We start from the raw sequence: 6,000 nt of genomic DNA, 5'->3' as shown, positions 1-6,000 counted from the left end.
AGGTAACCATTTCAGCACTATCCGTTAGTTTCAACTGAGTTCAGTTTCCCTATCGTACTCTATGTAATGATGTGTCCTTTTTACCTCTTACCAAGCTCAAAGTCACAAGTTTCTTCCATCCGCACTGACAGAAAGCCTGTTTGTGTGCATGTAGAGGAGCAGCGCTTCAGGCGGAGGCATGCATATTATTGGCAGTGAGCCGTGAAGATCTACCCCAATAACGCCCACTCTCCAGCATGCTCCAAGAAGAGCAGACGCTTCGAGTGTATTTGTCTTCTAACTCACCCATCTATCAGGATGATATTGCAAGAGGGTTCCTTCTCGAGGATCTACACCTCTGACGGATTGGATTGTCCTGTATTTCAGCAGCATATGGATATGTATTCTTTATTGCAAGGTGAAACTGAAAAGCCAAGGAAACTAGATATCTGATTCGACGCACCTGGGAAAGGGTCGAGCGCGAGAATGGGAACTATTTTTGCGAGAAAGCAAAAGTAACGGCAAATTGTATCGCGTAAAGAAAATGAAAACATCTTGTTTTTTGGTGCACGTTGTGAAGAACATTAAGGTACTGTGCAAACGTACCGAACCTGTCTGATCTTTTCCCCCGGCTTTAATGCCGCTTTAATTAGAGCTATCCCACCCTGTCCTCACCAAACGACCACCGGCTGGCACTTTACACCGGAGGACAAGGAGCATCGCAGAGGAAAGGTAACCTTTTCTTAAAAGACTATCTAGATTGTTGGAATTAATTGACTGTGCAGCACAAACTATTTCTCTCTGTTCGGCTTGTCTTGGACGTTTTTGCCGATCTTTTGATTTCAGATTAATCTCAAGCACAATCTGATGACTATAGGTTATTATAAGTAGTGTGATGTAGTATATAAGTAGTGTGATGTGCGTCAAAGTGCTAATATCTCGATGTGTTTCTTTCGATGCTGAGTAATGGTCAGCAATGCACCAGAGCCACGATTCTCCCCATCGTGAATTTGATAGCTCACTTTCTCCTCTTTATTTGCATATGCAATTACTTGAATGTTTGCATCGGTGCAAGGACTTAGTTAAAATGGTGGTATGAAATGATGCGAAATTGTGTGTAGACAAACGATATGCTATATAATAGTCCTTCTAATGTTAGGGTTAGGGTTGTGGGTTAGTTCTGCCTGACCAGATATTTTGCCCATGGTGGCAGCACACCCTGATTGGGTTTTCTGCACGACAAGATGTTCTACCCACGTTTTCAGCAGTTTTTTTTTTTCTTCTCTCCTTGGCTAGATGTTTTACCATTTTAAAGATTACTAAAGGTATTAAATACACCAGACCTCTATTACAACACTGATTTAATTTAACAGCAAAGATGTGTCCAATTACCAGGGGGAAAAAAATATGTAGGCTATACAGTATTCTGAGTCACTGCAGGTCATCACAACCATGTTATTTGTCTTCAATGTGCATATGGATTTCTTGACATTTCATTCTAATGCAAAACATGTCCTTCGAGAATCATTATGAAGCCATTAGGTGGCATGTGTCATTGTTGTTTTCTGATGCATTAACAAACACTGTTCTACATTAGTTCAATAATGCATTGTAGTGTTGTTCTGCTTTAAAATGAAGATAAACACCCCTTACTTCTCTCTTCACAACCAATGACCAGAAATTGGAGGAGTTCTGAATGTCAAGTTGCAATGCTCATGTAATGTCTTATTCTTGTCCACAGATAGGGGGTGTAGATGCATGCGTGTTCTGTATGGGCTATAGCTCATGTAGCCTGAAAACATTTGAGTCATGTTAGGTGCAGGTGGTTATTTCATAACTGGTCTTAATTTAATCCCTATGTGCTGTTAGCAAACATACGTTTCTCTTTCCCTTTAACGTCCCTCACCGTCTAAGTTATGTTTCTTTTTTGCCATATTTAATTTTACGATGATATGCGAATTAAAAAATATATATATTCTGACTTAGTATTAATATATTAGTCAGTTGTATTTTTCCTAGTATAACCACATGCAGCCAGTTCATTGCATTCTCCCTAATAAGATATTGGATGATGGATGGTTGGTGACGTTCAAATATAACACGGCAGGACAAATGAAATGCATACGCACAAATCTCCAGAGCTGTATTTGGGACCAACACGTCCCGTTAATAGGCACATGGCACTGTTTTAGGAGTCGCCATTTAACTGTGAGAACTGGGCTGGTAGATCTGGTTTTGCTGCATCTGTCACAGCGAACACAGTGTGGCTATTTTCTGTCTGCTGCATCACGATGCATTCCCTGTTGCGTGAAATGAAGAAGTGACTTTTGAATTAGATTGATTTGCAAGATTTTATTCAGCATTTTAGAGTTTCTGCTAGTGTCAAATGAGCAGTGTGAACACACATGGCAGAAAAGGGCTCACTAAAAGCTGAAAATGGCACTGATTGGACTTCTACTCTCCTGGTGAAACCTTTCTGAGCTTATTGGTGTCCAAATGATCCTGTTAGAAAGGGTCTGTTTTTGAGAGTCTTTTTGAGCAAAAAATCTTCTAGAGAAATAATAACCTCATCCTGATTCCTCCTGCAAATCTAATGGTTTTGAGGGGGAAATCAGTCGTGTCGTTTTTTTTTTTTTAAATGTAATTATAAGTTATTTATGTACTTATTTAAGTTATTAGTCATTTATTTGCACATTCATCTACTTATGTGATCATTAGTTGTATATTTATGTGATGCTGAAGACTGGAGTAATGGCTGGAAAAAATGCAGTGTTGACATCAGATGAATAAATTACATTTTAGGATATTAAAATTGAAAACCAGTATCTTAAATTGTAATAATATTTCACAATACTACTGTTTTTACTGTATTTTGATCAAATAATCACTAAGATTTTAATTACCAACCATAATTTTAAACAAAAAAGAAAATGATCTATTAAGTATTATAAATATTAATAGACTATTCAAATTATTTATTCATTTTTTATTTATTTCCAGATACTTTGGTCACACTTAAGTTTAGGGGTCCAAATTCTCACTATTAACTAACTATTAACTATGGCTTTTGCCTCAATAAACTCCTAATTACTGCTTATTAATAGTTAGTAAGGTAGTTGTTAAGTTTAGGTATTGGGTAGAATTAATGGATGTAGAATATCATGCAGAATAAGGCATTATTATGTCCTTTATAAGTACTAATCAGCCAATATCCTAGTAATATTTATGCTAATAAGCAACTAGTTAATAGTGAGAATTGGACCCTAAAATAAAGTGTTACCAATATTTCTTTAAAATTTGATTTCCACATCAACTGTAAGGGTTTTACGTTAGTCAGCTTTATTGGTTTCATGGTGTCACTAAATGTAATTTAACCACCGGTTAACCATAAGTTCCAAGTGCGTTTGAGAGGAATATTTCAGATTTCTCCTTTTTGCCTTCCTTTCTCTGCCATCCAACGCCAAATATGCAGACGAGGCCGTATTCCGAGTGTGTGCTCAAGACTGAACACTCCATCCCGGGCTTTTCAAACAGACTGTCATATTTTCAGCAGGTGGTACGACCAGGGTGCACACTCCAATCTCCAGAGAGAAAGACAGAGAGTGGGCTCACTGTGAAGCAGAGTGGTGCTCAGGGATGATTGGAATGGAAGCAGAGAGCAGGGGCGAGGAAGAGGTAGAGGAAGAGGAAGTCCTCTCTCTCTTTCTCTCCGTGTGGTGCAGAGTTCTGTATTAACTAGAGGCAGTGATGAGTGGGGTCTGCAATTACCCTCAGGCCTCCGTCACGCCACAGAAGCCTCGGCTTGCGGCTAATTGCTCCGATGTATTAGCCTGTGTGTTGCTCTTCTATTACCTATTAGTCTTCCTCCTCCCACTCTGCCGGCGACCGCGCTAAATGAACTCTTGCCACTTTTGAGTTGATGCCCGACAACAGACTTTTCACCAATGGAGCTTAAACGGCCAGACGTGTAATTTTCCAGTTGATCTGGTCTGGAAGCCAACACGGATACACAATGCGAGCAGCGAGATGGAGGCGAGGCTGTAATATGGGTGGGGAGCGAAGCGGAGTAAAGGATGGAGGAGGTCAGGCCTGTTCTTCCATTATGTTGTAAGCACATCAATATTTTGCTTAAACATTTCACACCTCAGCAAAATCAATGGCTCTCTGCTAGACCTGAGGAGGCTACTAAAGCTTGTGGGCTTTAAAGGCTAATGTGTTTATCTTTGGTATTAGCGACAACTCACTACACATGTTTGTCCGTCTTGTTTTATTGTAAAAATATGAGTCAGCGATCAGACTTTCCTTGAATTCATTTTCCTTTAACGTCAGATAGGAGGCCAGCAGATCCTGAACCACCAACTGTGGCTGCCTCCCAGAATGCTGGCAAGAAGGTTGAAATCCATAATGAAGGTGCAGCAGGCAGGGCAATGAGAAAGTTGACTTTAGTTACGGTTTTCGATGAAGGTCGAAATAAATGAGGAGAAGCGTAGTGTCATTCCGCAGACGTTCCTATTCGGACAGGATTTCATTTCTCAGAGGACCTCTGAGTTAGAGGGGGAGGGGGAGGGGGAGGGGGGAAGTAGGTGATTTGCTTCTTTTTTTTTTTTTGGTTGTGTGAGAAAAAAACAACCATATTTTTGATTTCAGAGGATTAAAATCACAAAGTATGTCTTTGAAAATACAAATTAACCTGACCTCCTCAGGGGAAACTAGTCCTGTCCAAAAAAAGGGCTTAAGAACAGGAGCTTTCACAGTATGCAGTTGCCACTGCTCTCACTGGAGTACTCACATTTGGAATAATACAAGGATTTGGCATTGGATTTGGATTGGTTACTTTTTGTATGAAACCAGTTGTAATCAGGATCCAAAATAAGCGGTCTGTCATGTCTACCAATGGCAGGCGAATAGAGAAAATGTGCTGTACTTTTTTTTTTTTTTTAACCAGCCAATTTTTTAATAGGTTATTATTTTAATAATTAATTATATATTTATTTAAAATAATATATATTGTAATTATTTTCATTTTAAATTATTATTATATGACATCACTGTCTAGCCGGGAGGGAACAATGCTACTTTTCAGGAAATGGAAATAAAAACACTGTATTTTTTAAATAGACAGACGTAAATGGTGACCAATAGTATATAAAAATAAAAATGACAAAATATGAAGATTCGAGGTTTACACCAGACAGCGATGATATGATTAATCATAATTACATTTATTGTTCATCTTGTCCCTCTGTAATTGTTTTGCTATTTGCTATTTTTCTCTAGGCTACATACAGTATTTTTCGGTGAAGAAATTGAACCTCTTACAAAAACAGACTCGATTTTAATCCTCATATTTTATTACGGTTACGGCTGTGTAAATCATCGCAATTTCGATAAGATTCACATTTAAATTTGGTTGTCCTCCTGAAACTTTGCAGTGTGCAATTTATAAAAGTACTAATTGATCATTTTCTTTTCAATGATTCTTTGCGCTTGACAAACGTTAATTTTGTACCCTGATTTTAATGTCACTTGTTATTCAATAATTTAAAGTTATATACACAACTTTATTCCAAAACCGAACTGTAAAAGGTTCCTAGTGTTTCATGTATTAAAAATGCATGTTGATAGTGTTTGATCCAGTCCTTACCAACAGTTCTTCCCGCACCACAAGCAGTTTTAAATTCAGTATAATAGTTATATGAAATATGACCCAGAAAATTTAGCATTTGGCTCTCAGTTCAAATCCAGTGTTCAGTATATCTTCAACATTGTTTCTGTTGGTATAATTAAGGTTTGCTTAAGTGCACTTTATGTATTTGTCCTGCACTCCAAAGCCCTCCATTGATCTACGGTTACAGCCAGTGAAACCACAGCCAAAGCCTTTACTAATCCATTCTGGGGTTCCTGCAGAGAAACAGATCCAGCACTGTGGGAAACCATCACTTCCTATTTGGCCTTTCAAGGATGACCGATCCCTACAGTCTGTCTTTCTTCTTTCCTTGGCTCAATGAAAATCATTTTATG

General features: G+C 38.4%; 1 protein-coding gene across 3 annotated transcripts in view; it reads left to right on the top strand.

Annotated features, from left to right (window-relative positions):
- Positions 1 to 245: 245 nt before the first annotated feature.
- LOC311091454 (leucine-rich repeat and fibronectin type III domain-containing protein 1-like protein) overlaps positions 246 to 6,000 on the top strand; it is a gene marked incomplete at its 3' end in the record, with an annotated part of 113,965 nt that continues 108,210 nt past the window's right edge. For all 3 annotated transcript variants that reach the window (XM_084127398.1, XM_084127397.1, XM_084127399.1), the window contains exon 1: positions 246 to 711. The remainder of the gene's footprint in view (positions 712 to 6,000) is intronic.

Source organism: Abramis brama (genome assembly GCF_963993115.1).
Source record: "Abramis brama genome assembly, chromosome: 10".
Taxonomy (NCBI): Eukaryota; Metazoa; Chordata; class Actinopteri; order Cypriniformes; family Leuciscidae; genus Abramis; species Abramis brama.
Note: the sequence above shows the minus strand (reverse complement) of the source record. Positions and strands in the feature narration are given on the sequence as shown.